The sequence below is a fragment of the Macaca fascicularis genome, chromosome 1 (genome assembly GCF_037993035.2).
Source record: "Macaca fascicularis isolate 582-1 chromosome 1, T2T-MFA8v1.1".
Classification (NCBI taxonomy): Eukaryota; Metazoa; Chordata; class Mammalia; order Primates; family Cercopithecidae; genus Macaca; species Macaca fascicularis.
The window spans coordinates 27797974-27818829 of NC_088375.1; the positions used below are offsets into that span (position 1 = coordinate 27797974).

A 20856-nucleotide genomic window follows, 5' to 3' on the forward strand; every position below is an offset into this window, starting at 1 on the left:
GGAGAAAGGACTCCTTCCCAACTCCTCCTATGAGGCTAGCATCATCTTGATGCTAAACTTTCAATGACTCTCCACCACCAAGAGGATGAATTTCTGTCTCCTTAGAATGGCATATAAAGCCTTTTGTGATTTGGCCCTGGCTTCCCTCTCCACTCCTGCACCTATACTTAAGTACTTGTAGGTCCCTTAGGGAGCCATAATTTGTGGCATTTTTACATGTTACTTCCTTGGCATATATATTTTATTTTTAATTTTTGTCAGGCCCAGACCACTTAGATGTTGCTGACTCCAGGAAAGCTTCCCTTACTCCCTGGGTGCTGGGCTAAGCACCCCTATTCTGGGTTCCCCTCTGCTTACCATATCACAGCACTTCCGTGACTTCATAATCGTCTGTTTACTTGCCATCTCCTCTATTAAATTCTGAGCTCCCTGATGGAGTATTCACGGTTAGAGGCTCAGTCTTTATTACCGTTCCTACTACACTTCAGGAACTCAAAAGCTTTGCTGAAATAATGCAAGGTGATAATAAAAGTAGAAGGACTTGGGATATTCTTGGTTTCTGAAGGCATCAAACAGGAATCAACAAAGCAGCAGGAAAAACGACGGGCTTTTTAAGTTTCACGAAAACTACGGTGTGCAGGACTGGTCAAAACAGTAATCAAACAATGCAAGTGGCAAGAATCAGGAAGTGCACAGAAACGAGAAGCTCGGTGCACACTGGGATCGGGCAAGCGTCTGGGAGAAGATTGTAGCAAGACTGGATCCTGAGGTAAAATCCTGCCTAGTTAGGAAATCTCTCTGTCTTTCTCTCTCTCTCTCTCTCTCTTTTTTTTTTTTTGAGACGGAGTTTCACTCTTGTTGCCCAGGCTGGAGTGCAATGACGCGATCTTGGCTCACTGCAACCTCCGCCTCCTGGGTTTAAGCGATTCTCCTGCCTCAGCTTCCCGAGTAGCTGGGATTACAGGCATGTGCCACCATGCCTGGCTAATTTTGTATTTTTAGTAGAGACGGGGTTTCTCCATGTTGGTCAGACTGGTCTTGAACTCCCAATCTAGGGTGATCTGCCCACCTCGGCCTCCCAAAGTGCTGGAATTACAGGCCTGAGCCACCGCGCCCAGCCCTCCCTTTTTTTTTTTTTTTTTTTTTAAGAGGAGACAGTCCGAGGATATGAGCAATCTGAAGTCCATAGTTTAATTAGGTGAGTGTGTACACTTGATAAGAGAGATAGATATGTTGCAATTGTGAGTAGGTTATATTAATAACAAAATCCTTACTCATTTCCTGCTATGCAAGAGGTCAGAAGAAACTAACTAGGTTATAGATGACGTTAATCCTTCTGTGAATGTTGATTAGAAGGTGCTCACCTGATGTCACAGATGAGCTAATTGCAAACATGCCCGCAATCCTAGATGAACTTTGGAGGACCTCTTGATTTATATAGTGATTCATGAATGGGTGCACTCTTCATCTACTTCCTTTTTTGAGAACCTGAGCCACCAATCCTAAGCACTGGCATAGAAGCATGCAAAGTCTTAAAGCATCAGCAGTTTTATAGATTTGGGCCCATCATAAAAATATAAAACAAAGTGAATAAGGTCATCCACGTGAAAGATGATCTGCTTTGTATTATGGACACATTTTGGCCCCATCTTGATTTTTTTTTCTCTCTACCATTTCCTGTAACTGGCCTGTTTTGAGTGATGTATTGGAGAGAAGGCCTGTGTCAGATATCTTCAGCTGCCTGTCATGAGTAATTAAAACCAGTTGTGTTATTGCTTTCCTTAGTTCCAGCTGACTCTTTGATGCTTTGGTGTCCATGCCAAAAAACTACCTCTTATAATCATCAGAGGCCAGTGTTTTTGCAGAGGTCACTGCAAGCTAATTAAGCAAATATGTGAAAAATAGTTTTAAATTATCTCTATTAGTGGAGTGTGTGTATACATGTATTTAGAGTGGGGGTTGAGGAGAGACTTTTAAAACAATAGCTGACTTCCAGAGCTAGTAATTTGGTGTCAGAGAACTACGTATATATGGCACTTTTGTACATTCATTAAGTTGGCACAATTTGATCTTTTGTTGCATGACAGACACTGTATTAGTTTCAGCAAATAAACATGGGTCAGTAATGGTACAGATAGATACATAAATGATAGTAATAATTCAGTATAAAATGGACTAAATGAGTGGTATATACAAAAAGTTAAAATAATATAGGTAAAAGAATAACTCACTCCATCTCTGGGATTTGAGGGAGGTTACAGAGATTCATTCATTGAACACATTTTTTGGTTTTGTTTTGTTCTGTTTTTTGGAGACAGAGTCTTGCTGTTTCGCCCAGGCTGCAGCGCAGTGACATGATCTTGGCTCACTGCAACCTCCGCCTACCACGTGCAAGTGATTCTGGTGCCCCAGCCTCCCAAGTAGCTGGGATTATGGGCGTGTGGCTAATTTTTTGTATTTTTAGTAGAGACGGGGTTTTGCCATGTTGCCCAGGCTGGTCTCGAACTCCTGAGCTCAAGTAATGTACCTACCTCGGCCTCCCAAAGTGCTGGGATTACAGGCATGAGCCATCGTGCCCGGCCTCAACACATTTTTTAATGCGTACTATGTGCCAGGCACTGCTCAAGGATCTCAGGCTACATCCAGGAATAAAACCAAGGTTCCTGGCCTTATAGAGCTTATATTCTAGGAGAGGTGGAGAGGTCATAAATATAAATAAGTGAATTGTTTTTATGTTAGAAAGTGGTGGGGAAGGGAATAGAATAGAAAAGGGGATTGGAATTCACAGGGGATGTTTGTAACTTCCAAGAGTGGTCGGTATGGGCTTCATTGAAGAGGTGGCATTTGAGAAAAGAAATGCAAAGATGAGGGCATAAGCCATGTTGATCTGGGGGAAAAGGGAATAGCTAGTGCAATGCCCTAAGTCTTGAGCATACGTGGCCCATTTGAGAGATAGCAAGAGGTCAGTGCAGCTGTAGCAGTGAATGAAGGAGAGAGTGTAGTCATATATGAGGTTCAGGAATATGACTGGGGCAAGATTATGTCAGATCTTGTAGGTCATTGAAAGGACTTTCACTTTTATTCTGAGTGAGAAGCGGAGCATTGCAGAGAAGTGACATATGACTTGTGTCTTAAAAAGATTCCTTGCTTCTGTGTCAAGAAATGATAACTGGGGTAAGAATGGAAGCAAGGAGACCAGTTAGCCCAGGACTTGGTAAACTATGGTTCATGATCCAAATCTGGCTTATTGCTTTTTGTAAATAAACTTTTATTGGGACACAGCCAGGCCCATTTGCATTACCATAATAGAGGTGAGTGGTTGCCACAATGACCGTATGGCCCATGAAACAAAGAAATACTTACTATATTATTCCCTATGTAAAACGTTGCTGTCCCCTATGTTAGAATATTGCTGCATTTCAGGAGAGAGGTGATGGTGGCTCAGACCAGGGTGTAGCACTGAAAGTAGTGAGAAGCGTTTGGGTTCTGCATATACACAAAACTAAAACCAACTAGATTTGCTGAATGGTTGGGTGAGAGGGTGTAATAAAGGAAAAGTCAAAGGTGATTGTCAAATGTTTGGCCTGAACTACCAGGAGAACATAGTTTCTATCATTTGAGATAGGGAAAGTTGGTGGTAAAACAGTTTTCATGGTGAAAGAAGATCAGGAATTAGAGCAGCTCAAACTCAACATTGGTGAGTGTTGGTATGACACCAAGTGAATGTGTTGAGGAGCCAATTGAATATGCAAATCTAAGTTCAGGAGAGACTACTAGGCTGGAGATGGAATATTGGGAGCCATCAGCATAGAGATACTGTTTAAGGTCATGATTCTGGATGAGATTACCAAAGGAATGAGTAAAAACAGAGAAAAGAACAAAGGATGAATCCTAGAATGCATAATCATTAAGTTTGGGAAGAAAAGGAAAAACCATTAAAGGATACGAAGGAGGACTGACCAATAAAATAGACCAGTAAATTAAATCAAGAGTAGGGTGTTCTGGAAGCCAAATGAAGAAAGTTTATCCAGGAGGGCAGAGGAATCGAATATATCAAATAATTCTAATAAGTCAGATAAGAAGAGAATTGATAATTGACTGTTGCAATTTTGGTAGACTAGGTAGGACCAAAAATTGGATTGGAATAGATACAATTAAGTTTGGAAAGAGAAGAATTAGAGAGAAGGAGTACAGAAAACTCTTTCAAGGAGTTTTTGCTGGAAAGAGAGACAAATTTGCAAGCGAGTAAGGCAATGTCAGGCAAGAGAAGTAGGATTAAGAGAAAGATTCTTGTTTATAAGATGGAAGAAATCATTTTTCATATAATTTCAACTTTTAGATTCAGGGGTATATGTGCAGGTTTGTTACATGGATATATTGTGTGATGCTGATGTTTGGGGTATGATTGATTCTGTCACCCAGGTAGTGAGCATAGTACCCAATAGTTTTTCAACCCTTGCCTACCTCTCTTCCTTCCCCCTCTAGGAGTCCCCAGTGTCTACTGTTGCCATCTTTACGTCTGTGAGTACCCAATGCATAGCTTTCACTTACAAGTGAGAACATGTGGTATTTGTTTTTCTGTTCCTGAATTAATTCACTTAGGATAATGGTCTCCAGCTGCATCCATGTTGCAGCAAAGGACATAAGTTCATTCTTTTTTATGACCATGTATTATTCGATGGTGTATATGTACCACATTTTCTTTATCTAATCCACTATTGATGGACACCTAGGTTGATTCCATGTCTTTGCTATTGTGAATATTGCTGCAGTGAACATACACATGCATGTGTCTTTTTGGTAGAATGATTTGTTTTCCTTTGGGAATATAGCCAGTAATGGGATTACTGGGTGGAACAGTTGTTTCATTTTAAGTTCTTTGAGAAATTTCCAAACTTCTTTCCACAGTGGCTGAACTAATTTACGTTATTTCCAGCAGTGTATAAGCATTCCTTTTTCTCTGCAGCCTCGTTAGTGTCTGCTGTTTTTTGACTTTTTAATAATAGCCATTCTGTCTGGTGTCAGATGGTATCTTATTGTGGTATTGACTTGCAATTTCTCTGATGATTAGTGATGTTGAACATTTTTTTCATGTTTGTTGGCTGCTTGGATGTTTTCTTTTGAGAAGCGTCTGTTCATGTCTTTTGCCCACTTTTTAATGAGGTTATTTGTTTTTTGCTTACTGAATTGTTTAAGTTCCTTATAGATCCTGGATATTAGAACTTTATCATATGCATATTGTGAATGTTTTCTCTCATTCTGTAGGTTGTCTGTTTATTTTGTTAATGGTTTCTTTGGCTGTGCAGAAGCTCTTTGGTTTAATTAGGTCCCATTTGTCAAATTCTATTTTTGCTGCAATGCTTTTGAGGATTTAGTCATAAATTATTTCCAAGGCCAATGTCCAGAATGGTGATTCCTAGGTTTTCTTCTAGGATTCTTATAGTTTGAGCTGAAGGTGGAAGAAATAATTTTATTGTGTATATGTATATTGATGGGAAAGATTTGATAGAGATGGAAAAATTAATGATTTAAGAGAGGAATTGCTAGCATAATGTCATTGAGTAGTTAAGACAAGATAGAATCTGGTTTGCAAATGGGAGGATTGAATTTTAAATAGGAACATGATAAATAAATCCTCCCTAGAAGCAGGTGGGAGTTTATGTGTGCAGATTCTGGAGGGGGTGGTGAGAGTCTATGGAAATCTTTTTTTACTTGCTTTAATTTTCTAAGTGAAGTAGAAAAAAAAAGATCATTATCTGAGAGTAAAGATTGAGGTGGTGTATTGTGGGTTTGAGAAGAGAGGAGAAAGAACAAAATAGCCATCAAGTATATGGTAGAATGAATGCATTGGAACAGTGTAGTATGATCATCAAACAGCAGAAAGGCTAACTTAAGGTTCATAATCTTGTGCATTTGTCTTCAACTCATTCTTTTGCATGGTTGTAGGCACAATGATAAATTTAAACAGGGTTGTGATTTTTTTCAAGTGAGTATAGCATGGATAAGGAATTGAGAGTGTATACAAATAACTGAATATGCTAATTAACCTTAAGATGAGTAAGTATGAAAGAGAGGATATTAATAAGGTTACAGACAGTGAAAAGATAGGAAGAGGAATGGATTGCAGATCCTGGTGAAGTTGGAATTGAGGAATTAGAGAGAATAAAGTGATAGATGGAAGTTATGGTCAGAGAATGGGATAAACTAAATTGAGATTATACAGGGATTATTGGTGATGAGAAGGTCTAGGGTTATGAACATATAACTGAATAACTGAGGTAGTATGAGGGTCAGATCACTGAAAAAGAGGAGTTTAAGAAACTGAGACGCTAGAGTGTTAGATCGAATCTCTAATGGGTGTATTGCAGTCGTCCAAGAATTAAGACATAAGTCGTATTGGATAGGGTGAAAGTGAACCAAGAACTAAAATCAGTGGGAAATAAAGGGGTATTACCTGGGGGCTGGTTGGTGACATAAACAATGAGGGATAATGGATAATATGATTTATGTAAGATTAACCCCTAGAGTACCTACTGAGGAGAGAAAGAAAGAGAATAGTTTGGAAATAGTGATGAGGAGCAAATGTGAATCCATTGCACATATGATTTAAATTTTTACATGGGACTCCAAGGATAAATGATTTTTCTTGAGGCAGTGAGGTAGAGTCTGGGCAGGCATAGGGAAATCATTGGGCATTTAATTGCATGTGAAAAAACATGTAATTTAAGATATGGTGACTATATCCACATGGCTCAGTTATCAAGTGGGGGCATGGTGGCTACAGATGTAGAGATATCAGGACATCGTAAAAGAAGATGGAAGAAAACAAAGTTGCTGAGACTTGCTAGGTTGGGGCAGATTGTGCAAAGAGACCACCTAAGGTTTTTAGTCAGGGCACTTATCTCATCAGATTATTTCACAAAAATAAATCTTGCTGCACCTTAGAAAGAGAGTTAGAGGCAAAGAAGGCAACTAAAAATCTACAGCAATAATGAAAACTACAGATAGAAGGGCTTGAACTTAGGCAGTTCAAGGTATAGATGAAACATTGGGAAGGGAAAATCAATAGGAGCTGGTGATCGTTTGGTGATCGTGGTTAGTGCGGCAAAGAAAGGAATCAAGGAAGATTTAAAGGTATTTGACTATAGCCACTGGGTAAAATATATTACCTTTTACTAGTTTAGGGAATAAAGCAGAACAACTAAGATTGATTGATAGATTATATATCTTTTAATAGGCAATAACATTGCAGAGTCCTAAGGCATACACCTTATTCTCTAGATAGATGCTTATTTATTTAATGCAACTCAGCATTTCTTAAAGTATCTTCAACACTGGTGAGGATTCCAAGAGACCAATCATATTCTCTTATCTAAACGATTTAGTCAATTTATAAATAGACTTGAGGACCAAGGATCACATATTAGTTTACTATATATAAAGCGAAGTTGGAGAATGCATCTTGGATCTGCATTCCAAACCTTCCTCCCATGTCCTACCTCTTCCTGCCTCACAAGTCTAGATCTTGGGATATGATTACCCCTGCCTGTCCACTGCACCCCATCCCCTCCCCAAAACAAAATAGTCTAGTGTGATGGGTTAATATTTGCCAAGACAGATACAAAGAGATCTACAATCTCCCTTAATCCAGGGAGAATGGACAGCCCTGACAGGAAAGGAGAAAAGGATTGACACATCTCTATGCTTTCTTTCCACAGTGAAACAGGAGCAAGCGAAAAGACCACAGCTTGCTTTGTGAGTCTAATCACTTTTCCAAATCCTTATGAGAGGAGCACTACTTTGACTGTGAGAAGGAATGAGTAAGATATAGAAAAGGGACAGAAATGTCCCCTGTTCCCTTACTGATCTCTCCTGGAAGTGGAATGGAAATCTTTGCCTCTCTATGGAAATTGAGGAATGGGGTAATAAGCACTTCCCTAGAGAGGAAAGAGTCCATGTTAGATGTAAGCAAACTGGCAATATAAGTGCAGGTAAGGTAATCTAGTCATATGTGGCCCCTAAGTAAGAAAGCATACCTCCCTATGTACAAAATGTAGGGCCAGAGCACTCTAAGGGAAACAGAAGACAGAGAACTCAGGTAATACGTTCAGAACAACAACAACAAAAAAATCAAGGTGCTGGGAAAAGATGACTGAAGCTCAGTATATCAGTTACATCAATGATTGGATCGCAGGTTGAGCTAGGTGAAAAGAGGAATGTTTAGTATATGGATGCAAAGTTGATATAAAACTCAATGGCAAGAATGCAGCCAAGACCTTGGGATGCGACCAGAGATGAGAAAGCCGCCAGAAACCAGGAAATAGACTCTTTCTATTCAAGCTTTGCTTTGCTCTGAACATATGCTTGAGTTTTCTCTTTCCTTGTGGGTGGAATTCTCTGCTCCCTAGTCCACATAACAGAAAACACGGGCAACCTCAGCTTCCCAGTTTGCATGTTCTGGTTTCAGCCATGGAACAAATGATGGAGTGATGGACTATCTCTGTCTTGGTAGCCCTTGCCCTTGCTTTCAATTCTCATTTCACCGAGAATGGTCACCAATTGTTCTGGCAGAGTCTCACTTCTTGTCCTATCAATCAACTGTGACCAGGGAGTAAGGTCACATTGTGCAGTATGGCTGTGTCTCTCTCTTTCTGACCACCCCCAACTCTCAGAGGCCTTTGAACCAAAGCAACTCCATCTTGAATAGGAGCTGGGCAAAATAATGCTGAGACCTACTGGGCTGCATTCCCAAGCAGTTAAGGCATTCCCAGTCACAGGATGAAATAGGAGGTCAGCACAAAATACAGGTCATAAAGACGTTGCTGATAAAACAGGCTGCAGTAAGGAAGCTGGCTAAAACCCACCATAAACCAAGATGGCAATGAGAGTGACCTCTGGTTTTCCTCACTACTACGCTCCCACCAGCACCATGACAGTTTACAAATGCCATGGCAGTGTCAAGAAGCCACCCTCTATGGTCTAAAAAGGGGTTGCATTAAAAATCTACCCCTTATTTAGCATATAATCAAGAAATAATCATAAAAATGGGCAACCAGCAGCCCTTGGGGGCTGCTCTGCCTATGGAATAGCCATGCTTTATTCCTTTGCTTTTAAAATAAACTTGTTTTCAATTTACTCTATGGACTCTGCTCGAATTCTTTTGTGTGTGTGTGAGATCCAAGAACCCTCTGTTGGGGTCTGGATTGAGACCCCTTTCTGGTAACACAACTATGAGCTATAGGTGAGGAGCACAGTTAAAGGAGGAGGCAAGCTGGGAAGGTACTCCAAAATTGTCTTCAGTGCCTGAGTGTCTTCAGGGTCTTCGTTGTCTTCAGTGACTAAGATCAGAAAACAATAAGAAAATTTAAATTCATGTAATATGTCTGTGCTATGCCCTAGAGATACAATTAAGCAGTCTCTTGACAGGAATTCTTTAAAACAGTTTCTTGGGAAGTCAGCTCACACCTGCATTTGGAACCTTAGCAAGAATAAGAAGGCTACAATTTTCCTGCACCATTGGATTAAATACATGTACAGAAACGATTTGGGTTATTTCAAGAAGAACAAAAGGATGTCCTGGAAGAATGTCTGATTCTCACCCCCTCTAGGAATATTTGTCAAGAAGGAAAAAGTAATGTGGCAGACAGGCCCTCTGTGTCTACCAGATGTTCTTTGACAATATGTATTGTTAAAACATAAATTACATTATGAGAATCAGGCCCATCAAACAATGAAATACCTAGTGACGTTTTGAGTCCTATTCATTAGGCCTTTCTGAGTATTGCTCTGAGTCTAGCCACCATTTCTTTCTTTTTAAAAATCATATGAGTTAAGGTGTACATCATGCTATTTTGGTATACATACTGAAATTATTACAATGAGTGAGCAAATTAACATATCCGTTTCTTGAAAGGAAATGTAAGTTTATCTCTGAGATGCGAACTGTTTGGCCTTTCCTTGGATCAGAAAGTACATGAGAAGAAATTTTCTGTCTCTTCCTCACTTCAGCCCTCTGGAATTTCCTTTCAAGTGGTGGGAAAATACTAACAATAAACACTCAGTGAATGCTAAGTTCTTTACATCTATGATTTTGCTTAATTCTTTCAACAGCCCTGTGAGATAGGTGTTTGCACTTTATAAGTATAGAAATTGAGCCTTAGAGATTTTAAGAAAATAGCCCAAGGTCATGTGACTGGTTAAAGGACCAATCACAGATTGGATCCCAGTGCTGCTGATATAAAAGTCTGTACTCTCAAAATAAACACCACCAGTATGGTGATGTCTAGGAAACATGAAAAGATTATAATAATTTATTCATATGACTCTGTTATTAGAAGAAATGGATTCAAACATTTGATTGTGTATGAGAAAACCTTGGAAGTAGATTAGCAAGTAGAGCTTCATAAACTTGATGTAGTAATTTTCCTGAGTAATTACCTGAGGGTAATTTTCCATTACCCTCAGATGAGTGAGAGGAATGGCTTTCCCCTTTCACTCCCAACAAGATTCCTGTCCCACTCATGTATAATGTCAGAAGATTCTTCAGATTATTTTTTCTTTTCTTAAATTTTGATTATCTTTTATTAATACATAATATTTGTACATGTTTATGGGGTACATGTGATATTTTGTTACATGTATACAATGTGTAATGATCAAATAATGGTATTTGATATCCATCACCTCTATCATTTATCATTTCTTTATGTTGGGAACATTTTAAATCTTTCACTCTAGTTATTTTGAAATATACAATATATTGTCTATTAACTATAGTCACTGATGTGCTATTGAACACTAGAATTTATTCCTTCCATCTAACTTTATGTTTGTACTTATTAACCAACCTCCCTTCATCACTCCCTCCCCACTGTCTTCCCAGCCTCTGGTAACTCTCATTCCACTCTCTACGCTATGAGATGAACTTTTTTTTTTTTCCTCCATATACAGGTGAGAATGTGCAATATATGTCTTTCTGTACTTATGTCATTTAACATAATGACCTCCAGTTCCATACATGTTGCTGCAGATTACAGGATTTCATTCTTTTACATGGATAAATAGTATTCCATTGTATATATACCACATTTTCTTTAACCATATATTCACTGATGGACTATTAGGTTGATTACATATCTTGGCTATTGTTAATAATGCTGCAAAAAACATAGGGGTACAGATATCCCTTTGATATATTGCTTTTCTTTCCTTTGGATAAATACATAGCAGCTGGAGTGCTGGATCTTATGGTATTTGTATTTTTAGATTTTTTTTTTTTTTTTTAGTTCAGAGGTACATGTGCAGGATGTGCAGGTTTGTTACCTAGGTAAACGTGTGCCATGATGGTTTGCTGCACCTAGGTGGTGTCCCATCACCTAGGTATTAAGTCCAGCATCCATTAGTTATTCTTCCTTATGCCCTCCCTCCTGGCTTCTCACCCTCTGACAGGCCCTAGTGTGTGTTGTTCCCTGCCATGTGTCCATGTGTTCTCATCATTCAGGTTCCACTTATAAGTGAGAACATGCAGTATTTGGTTTTCTGTTCCTGAATTAGTTTGCTGGGAATAATGGCCTCTAGCCCATCCACGTCCCTGCAAAGGACATGATCTTGTTTATTTTTATGGCTGTATAGTATTCCATGGTGTACATGTACCACATTTTCTTTATCCAGTCTATTATTCATGGACACTTAGGTTGATTCCGTATCTTTGCTATTGTGAATAGTGATGTAAGGAAGGGGTCCTGTTTTAATTTTCTGCATATGGTATGCAATGAACATACATGTGCATATATCTTTATAGTAGAATGATTTATATTCCTTTGGGTATATTGCCAGTAATGGGATTGATGGGTTAAATAGTATTTCTGCCTGTAGGTCTTTGAGGAGTCATCACACTGTCTTCTATAATGGTTGAACTAGTTTACACTCCCACCAACAATGTATAATTATTCTGTTTTTTCTGCAACCTCACCACCAGCATCTGTTGCTTTTTGACTTTTTTTTTTTTTTTTTTTTTTTTTTGAGACAGGGTCTCACTCTGTCACTCAGCCTGGGGTGGAGTGGCATGGTCTCTCGGCTCACTGCAACCTCTGCCCCCTGATCTCAAGTGATCCTCCTGCCTCAGCCTCCCGAGTAGCTGGGACCACAGATGTATGCCACCATCTCTGACTAATTTTTGTATTTTTTGCAGAGACAGGGTTTCATCATGTTGCCCAGGCTGGTCTTGAACTCCTGAGCTCAAGCATTCTGCTCACCTCAGCCTCCCAAAGTGCTGGGACTATAGGTGTGAGACACTGCACCCAGCCTTGACTTTTTGATAATAGACTTTATGACTGGAATGAGATGGTATCTCATTTTGGTTTTGATTTGCATTTCTCTAATGATCAGTGATGTTGAGCTTTTTTTGTGTGTTTCCTGGCACCATGTATGTCTTCTTTTGAGAAGTGTTTGTCCATGTCCTTTGCCCACTTTTTAGTGGGGTTGTTTGTTATTTTCTCATACATTTGTTTAAGTTCCTTGTAGATGCTGGATATTAGACCTTTGTCAGACGGATAGACTGCAAAAATTTTCTTCCATTCTGCAGGTTGTCTATTCACCCTGATGATAGTTTCTTTTGCTGTGCAGAAGCTCTTTAGTTTAATTAGATTCCATTTGTCAATTTTTGCTTTTGTTGCAATTGTTTTTGGCATTTTCATCATGAAATCTTTTACTGTGCCTGTGTCCTAAATGGCATTGCCTAGATTTTCTTCTAGGATTTTTATAGTTTTGGGTTTTACCTTTAAGTCTTTCATCCATCTTGAGTTGATTTTTGTATATGATATAAGGAAGGGGTCCTGTTTTAATTTTCTGCATATGGCTAGTCAGTTCTCTCAGCACCATTTATTAAATAGGAAATCCTTTCCCCATTGCTTGTTTTTGTCGGGTTTAAGATCAGATGGTTGCAGCTGTGCAGTCTCATTTTTGTGTTCTCTATTTTGTTCCAGTGGTCTATGTGTCTGTTCTTATAGCAGTACCATGCTGTTTTGGTTACTGTAGTCTTGTAGTATAGTTTGAAGCCAGGTAGTGTGATGCCTCCAGATTTGTTGTTTTTGCTTAGGATTGTCTTGGCTATTTGAGCTCTTTTTTTAGTTCCATATGAATTTTAAAATAGTTTTTCCTAATTCTGTGAAGAATGTCAATAGTAGTTTAATGGGAATAACATTGAATCCATAAATTGCTTTGGGCAAGATGGATATTTTCACAATATTGATTCTTCTGAACCATGAGCATGGAATCTTTCTCCATTTGTTTGCGTCATCTCTGATTTCTTTGAGCAGTGGTTTGTAGTTCTCCTTGAAGAGGTCCTTCACTTCCCTTATTATTGTTATTCCTAGGTGTCTTATTCTTTTTGTGGCAATTCTGAATGGGAGTTCATTCATGATTTGGCACTCTGCTTGCCTGTTGTTGGTGTATAGCAATTCTTGTGATTTCTGCACATTGATTTTGTATCCTGAGACTTTGCTGAAGTTGCTTTCTTTGGTCTGTAGCTATTACTGCCTCAATTTCAGAACTCATTATTTGTCTATTTGGGTAATCAGTTTCTTCTTGGCTCAGTTTTGGGAGGGTGTATGTGTCCAGGAATTTATCCATTTCTTCTAGATTTTCTAGTTTATGTGCATAGAGGTGTTTATAGTATTCTCTTGTAGTTGTTTGTATTTCTGTGGTGTCAGTAGTGATGTCCCTTTTATCATTTCTGATTGTGTTTATTTGAATCTTCTCTTTTTTTTTTTATTAGTCTAGCTAGCAGTATATCCATTTTATTATTCTTTTCAAAAAGTCAATTCCTGGATTTATTGATTTTTTGAAGGTTTTTTTTTGTGTGTGTGTGTTTCTGTATCCTTCAGTTCAGCTCTGATATTGGTTATTTCTTGTCTTCTGCTAGCTTTGGGGTTTATTTGTTCTTAGTTCTCTAGTTCTTTTAGTTGTATGGTTAGGTTGTTAACTTGATATCATTCTAGCTTTTTGATATGGGCATTTAGTGCTATAAATTTCCCTCTTAACACTGCTTTAGCTGTATCCCGGAGATTCTGGTACATTGTATTTTTTGTCCTCAGTGGTTTCAATGAACTTCTAGATATTTGTCTTGATTTGATTATTTACTGAAGAGTCATTCACGAGCAGTTTGTTCAGTTTCCATGTAATTGTGTGGTTTTGAGTGAATTTCTTAATTTTGAGTTCTAATTTGATTGTGCTGTGATCTGAGAGACTGTTTATTATGATTTCCATGTTTTTGCGCTTGCTGAGAGGTGTTTTACTTCCAAATATGTGATCAGTTTTAGAGTAAGTGCTGTGTGGCAATGAGAAGAAGGTATATTTTGTTGTTTTTGGATGGCAAGTTCTATATATATCGGTCAGGTCCACTTGATCCAGAGCTGAGTTCAAGTCCTGAATGTCTTTGCTAATTTTCTTTCTCAATGATCTGTCTAATATTGTCATTGGGATGTGGGATGTTAAAGTCTCCCACTATTACTGTGGTGGGCGTCTAAGTTACTTTGAAAATATCTAAGAACTTGCTTTACAAATCTGGGTGCTCCTGTATCGGGTTCATATATATTTAGGATAATTGGCTCTTCTTATTGAATTGAACCCTTTACCATTATGTAGTATCCTTTGTTTTTGATCTTTGTTGGTTTAAAGTCTGTTCTGCCAGAAACTAGGATTGCAACTCCTGCTTTTTTCGGTTTTCCATTTGCTTGGTAAATTTTTCTCCATCCCTTCATTTTGAGCCTGTGAGTGTCATTACATGTGAGATGGATCTCTTGATGACAGCATACTGATTGTCTTCGTTCTTCATCCAACTTACCACTCTGTGTCTCTTATCTGAGGCCTTTAGCCCATTTACATTTAAGGTTAGTGTTGTTATGTGTGGATTTGATCCTGTCATCATGTTGCTAGCTGGTTATTTTGCAGGCTTGTTTATGTTGTTGCTTCATAGTGTCACTGGTCTGTGTACTTCGGTGTGTTTTTGTATTGGCTCATAATGATTTTTCCTTTCCATATTTAGTGCTTCCTTCAGGAGCTCTTGCAAGGCAGCTCTATTGTTAACAAATTCTCTCCACATTTGCTTGTTTGAAAATAATCTTATTTCCCCTGTGCTTATGAAGCTCAGTTTGGCTGGATATGAAATTCTGAGTTGGAAATTCTTTTCTTCAAGAATGTTGAATTCTTAAAAAATTGACCCCCCCATCTCTTCTAGCTGGTAGGATTTCTGTGGGGAGGTCCACTGTTAATCTGATAGGCTTCCCTTTGTAGGTGATGTGGGCTTTCTCTTTGGCTGCCTTTAACATTTTTTCTTTCATTTCAACCTTGAAGAATCTGATGATCCTGTCTCTTGGGCATAATATTCTCATGAGGTATCTTACTGTTGTTCTTTGCATTTCCTGAATTTTAATGTTGGCCTGTCTTGCTAGGTTGGGGAAGTTCTCCTGGATGATATCCTTAAGTATGTTTTCCCACTTGGTTCCATTCTTTCCGTCTCTTTCAGGTACCCCAATCAGTCATAGATTTGGTCTCTTTACATAATCCCATATTTCTCAGAGGTTTGTTCATTCCTTTTCATTTTATTTCTCTATTCTTGTCTGTGTATCTTATTTCAGAATGATAGTCTTCAAGTTCTGATTTTTTTTTTCCCTGCACTTTGTCTATTCTGCTATTAATACTTGTGATTGCATTGTGAAGTTCTTGTAGTGTGTTTTTCAGCTCTAACAGGTTGGTTATGTTCCTTTTTAAACTGAATGTTTTGGCTGTCAGCTCCTGTGTTGTTTTATCATGATTCTTAGCTTCTTTACATTGTGTTACAACATGTTCCTTTAGCTCAGCAAAGTTCATTATTACCCACCTTCCGAAGCCGACTTATGTCATTTTAGCCATCTCAGCCTCAGCCTTTGTTAGAGAGGTGTTGCAAGCATTTGGAGGAAAATGGGCACTCTGGCTTTTTGAGTTTTCAACATTTTTGTGTTGATTCTTTCTTATCTTGCTGGGCTTATCTACCTTCGATCTTTGAGGTTGCTGACCTTTGGATAGGATTTTTGTGGGGTGTTGTTGTTTTCTGTTTGTTTGTTTTTCTTTTAACAGCCTGGTGACTCTTCCAAATATGGGCAAAAAATATTAAGTTATGTACAAAGGACTCCTGTATAAACCTTTTGGAGTGATGGATGGCTGCTTGGTAGTGACAGTGTAATAATGGCTTCCCTGAGTCATCGTGCTATGCCTGAGGGAGGTGAGAAGTCAGAGACAACTGGTCTCAGAGAAGGAACAGTTTTTCAGCTCAACTTCGTATGGGTCAGGTTCTTCATTCCCCATGACAGGGGTTAGATTTCAGTGGTCGCTAATCTGAGGACATGATCCAGACAGAGGTTAATGAGAAACCCTAACCCTCTCTGGAATGTGGGCAGAGCTTGTGACTGCAGAGCATGGCTCCAGAAAAACTGGTTTAAGAAGCCAGAAGCCCAAATTGTCTAAAGTAGGATATTAGATCCTTGGCTAAGGAAAGATGAGCACCCTGAACACAGGCCCTGGTCTGGGGCTTGGTGTGCAATGCTCAGATCATGCTCTTACCTTTTAAGTTCGACCCTGTGATGATTGGCAAGAAGGTGACTCAGTGTACAAACAGGCATATTTAAATGTTAAGTTTCCCTGAGACATTAGGATTATTTAAAATCTAAAGCATGATGATCATGGCCCCTCCTTCAGAGAAGCGTGTAAGAAGATTAATTTCAATTTTTGGTGTCCTCCTTCAAGCTGATAATAGGAATGACTTGATTCATTTGTTCAATTGTTCATTCAACTACTAAACTGACAAGTATTTTTTTGGTACCTGATATATGCCAGGTGTTATGCTAGGCACTGGGGACACAAGTAACAACGTGATTTAAGTAACTTGAAAGTTTGGTGAAGAGTGGACATAAAATAAACATGCACTCAAATAAATGTATAATTTTATGTATTTATGTATTTATTTATTTAAATTTATTTATTTTGAGATGGAGTCTCTCTCTGTTGCCCAGACTGGAGTGCAGTGACACAATCTCAGCTCATTGTAACCTCTGACTCCCAGGTTCAAGCAATTCTCCTGCCTCAGCCTCCCGAGTAGCTGGGACTACAAGCATGTGCCACCATGCCTGGCTAATTTTTGTATTTTTAGTAGAGACGGGCTTTCACCATATTGGCCAGGCTGATCTCAGACTCCTGACCTTGTGATTCGCCTGCCTCGGCCTCCCAAAGTGCTGGGATTACAGGGGTGAGCCACTGCACCTGGCCCATAAATGTATAATTTTAATTGTGTTAAATGCCAAGAAAGATAATAATGGGAGTAGGAGCATCTAATTTATGTTTGAGGCTCTAAGAAGATCTTTCTCCTTAGTAAATCTTGAATTCTTTGGGGATCCCACTTACGGAAGGTTTATGAAATGAGGACTGCAGTAAGATTCTCTGATGGGATCTCCATAAAAAATCAGAGGATATAAGTGGATTTGGAAGCAGAATAAATTTCCTTTCTGGTCTGCACATTCTCTCACACCATACATTAGCCAGATATGTGTTATTCCCAGTTTCATTCCCAGCACCTAGACACAATGGCTAGCATGTAGTAGGTATTCATTAACGTTAATTGAATATATGAATAACTTAAAAGCTGACATTTTAATACTTACATGTTTTTGTTTAAGTTGTTCAGAGCAGAGCTGAAAGTAGGAGACGGAATCAGAATATGTGAAAAGCTTGTGAACAATACCAGACAGAAAAAGATAGCGAAGTCAAAGACCAGTTGGAAGGAAAAGGAATTATCTCATATTGAGACTTACAGGTCAGGATGAGGCAACAGGTTCCTGCCAGTAAAGCTTTTCATTCCAGCCTTAGTGACTATCATCTAGGCCTTCATGCCAGGATGGCAGAGAAATGCTGTCTCTGCTCTTCACTGCCCTCCCACAGACTTTCAGTTATGAGATGAGCAAGTTCTGGGGATCTGATATACTGCATGGGTGGTGAGGGATGTATTAATGAATTTGGTCGTGGTGATACAAATATCAAGTCATCATGTTCTACATTTTGAATACATACAATCTATTTGTCACTTGAATATTTTTATCAAGAAATAAAGAAAATGAGAAGAAACCTCTTCAACTCTGGGGACACCAATAAGTCAGGTAATGGCAGAATGAGGAGGAAGGAGAAGTATGGAGAGTTTGAGATAGAGAACAATGAATCAAATGTATTTTCCTTTTTTTTGTCCATCATAACAAACTTTCTAAGATATGGAAAGTTTATTTTGGTTTAACTTTAGGTAACCCTATTGATATGGCCAAGTTTCCACACTAATGTCAACAGTGGAATTGTGCAGGCTCTGAAATGAGGGATAATGTAGAAATGATCACTGGCTGGGATAGGACATTGTAATACTTGCCTAGTCTTCCATCTAAAAGTAGTTAACTTACTTAGCTTCAGTGGGCAAAGAATACATCTGGTGACCCACTTAAAATAGGCCACACTTAAAGCTGTCCTGTGTTAAAGGAGACTCTCTTAAATGGACCACCCCGAATGTTACATGAGATGGTGTCTTTCTGCCAATAAGCTTAGCAGTGTTTTATAAATAAAAAGACGATGTTAGGGAGAAGGGTTCTTCCCCCCCTTTCTCTTTGTCTCTGCCTCTGTACGTCTGTCTTTTAATTCACATAGAGAATTTTATTATATAAATCTTCTGCTAATCTGTGCAATGACAAAGCAATTTCAACCCAGGAAAAATGATTCTACTCCCTTGCCTCTTACGTGAGATAAGACTGTTTCAGTTTTGTGAAAAACTAGGGCAGACTACATTCTACAGAAGCAACTTTTCTAAGTGACAGTAGATCCTCTAATCACTTCTTGGTTCCTACAGGACTTCTGCTGGGTCCCTGAAAGAAACCTCACATTCAGGGCGGAAAACGAAACATAGGCTAGTTGACAGCTGCTTCAAGAATGCAGTTGCTGGCTATCTCCTGACAGGGGGTTCTGTTGTGCTTTGAAGAATAATATGAAAATTCAAGCTCAGAATAAGCTTCTGTAATTTGAAAATTAAAACTCCACCCTAAACCTTCACCAGCATGTGAAGCCAAATCCTTTTAGATGTGCAAGAGGGATCTGTTTACTTTGTATGGAAAATCATTTTCTTTTTATTAGCAAGCTCCAGGGTTTCCTGATGATCTGAAGGGCTCCTGCCTTTCTGAGGGCAGTCCTGGGGCACTCTTGGCACAAATAGAGGCCAGAGAGATTGGAAATATTATTTTGCAACATTTTCTGCCTGGTTTTAAAGTCAAGGAAGACAAATGGTTCAGATAATTTCAGCAGTACCTTTGAATGTGAATTGCCTCGTCCTGAGCTGACCTAGTGAGGTTAAAATCAAACCAAACCCAAACAAACAAAAAAATAAAAATAAAAACTGAAACCAACATACCATGAACAACTCTTCCCTTCCTCAGCCAGCCTGTTTGACCCAGAAAAAGGTAGCTATCTTTTTCCTATTATCAAAACCAACAGAAGAATCTGCTCATTGCTTTTTGCACTCATGATGGGGAAGGGCGGGGTGGGGTGGGTAGCAGGGGGTTCAGTAATTGTCTTAGTATTTCTTTTTCTTTTTCTTTTTTTTTTCTGCTATAACAGAATATCACAGAGTGGGCAACTTATAAACAATAGTAGTTTATTTGGCTCACAGTTCTGGAGGCTGAGAAGTCCAAGATCAAGGGACCATATCTAGTGAGGGCCTTCTTGCTGCATTACAACATAGCAGAAGGCATCACATGGTGAGAGAACATGACATTTAACATAAGATTGAATTCACAGCCTCAAGTCCTTTTATAATTGGCATTTATCCATTTATGAGGGCAGGAGTCCTCATGGGAGTCCTCATGATTTAAACACATCCCATTAGGCCCCACCTCCCACCACTGTTGCACTTGGGATTAAGTTTCCAACATATGCCTTTTGGGGGACACATTTAAACCATTACAGTTGTCATTAAATCTTTTTCTTGATGTCACCATGCTCACTTTTATCTTCTTCCTGTTGTTGAATTGTTCACCTCTAACAAGCAAGCCATCCTGATTTGTTCTCATCTCACCTTAAATTCCACTAAGAGACCTCCTTTATCAGATTTATCTTGAACATTCTAGCCCACAGTTATCTCCCCATCTCTCACCTATAGCAGAAATATTATTCAGGTCCCCAAGCAGTCTACTGCTGGAATCCAGGTATTTTTTTCCACTCCCTTGCCTCTTATGTGAAATAAGACTGTTTCTAGCAGTCTTCTAACTTTTGTGAGCTACAAGATCATCCCTGGATTTCCTACCCAGAGACTAAAACCCTTGAATTTCAGTAGACTTTAGACTTCTTGGTTCAACCACAGCTCCACCAGTGACTCCACTGTCAGCTCCCTCTGCCAGCTCCCTCTGCCTTTTAAATGCTGTGCAACCCACACTCCCCTTTTCTCTCTACTTTAACATCCATTCACCGACCTAAGATCTGCTCTTTGTTCATGTTTCCCAGCCTCCAGCTTTTCTAGTGCCAATGTGCTCCATTTTTGGAGTAATCCTGTCTGTCAACTGTGGTTCATTGTAAAATGAGCATGCCCTAACCTGCACTTCCAGGTGGCTTCATGATATTATTGTAATTACATTCCCTGACTACCGTAGGCAAAATGAAACACATGCTATGAAAGTAGGTATGTGTTATGCTGGTTCACAAGGCAAACTTGAAAAGAAAATGAGTGAGGTCTCCTTAGGACCTTTTCCACTGATTGGCCCCTTCTTCGAATGGGGGTTCATAATAGTCACTGCTTCTCTACCAATA

At 39.0% G+C, this 20856-nt stretch overlaps 1 protein-coding gene across 1 annotated transcript in view; it reads left to right on the forward strand.

Annotated features, from left to right (window-relative positions):
- Positions 1–690: 690 nt before the first annotated feature.
- GORAB (golgin, RAB6 interacting) overlaps positions 691–20856 on the forward strand; it is a 440445-nt gene continuing 420279 nt past the window's right edge. The window contains exon 1 of the mRNA XM_045392609.2: positions 691–769. The gene's annotated coding sequence lies outside the window, so the exon portion shown is untranslated. The remainder of the gene's footprint in view (positions 770–20856) is intronic.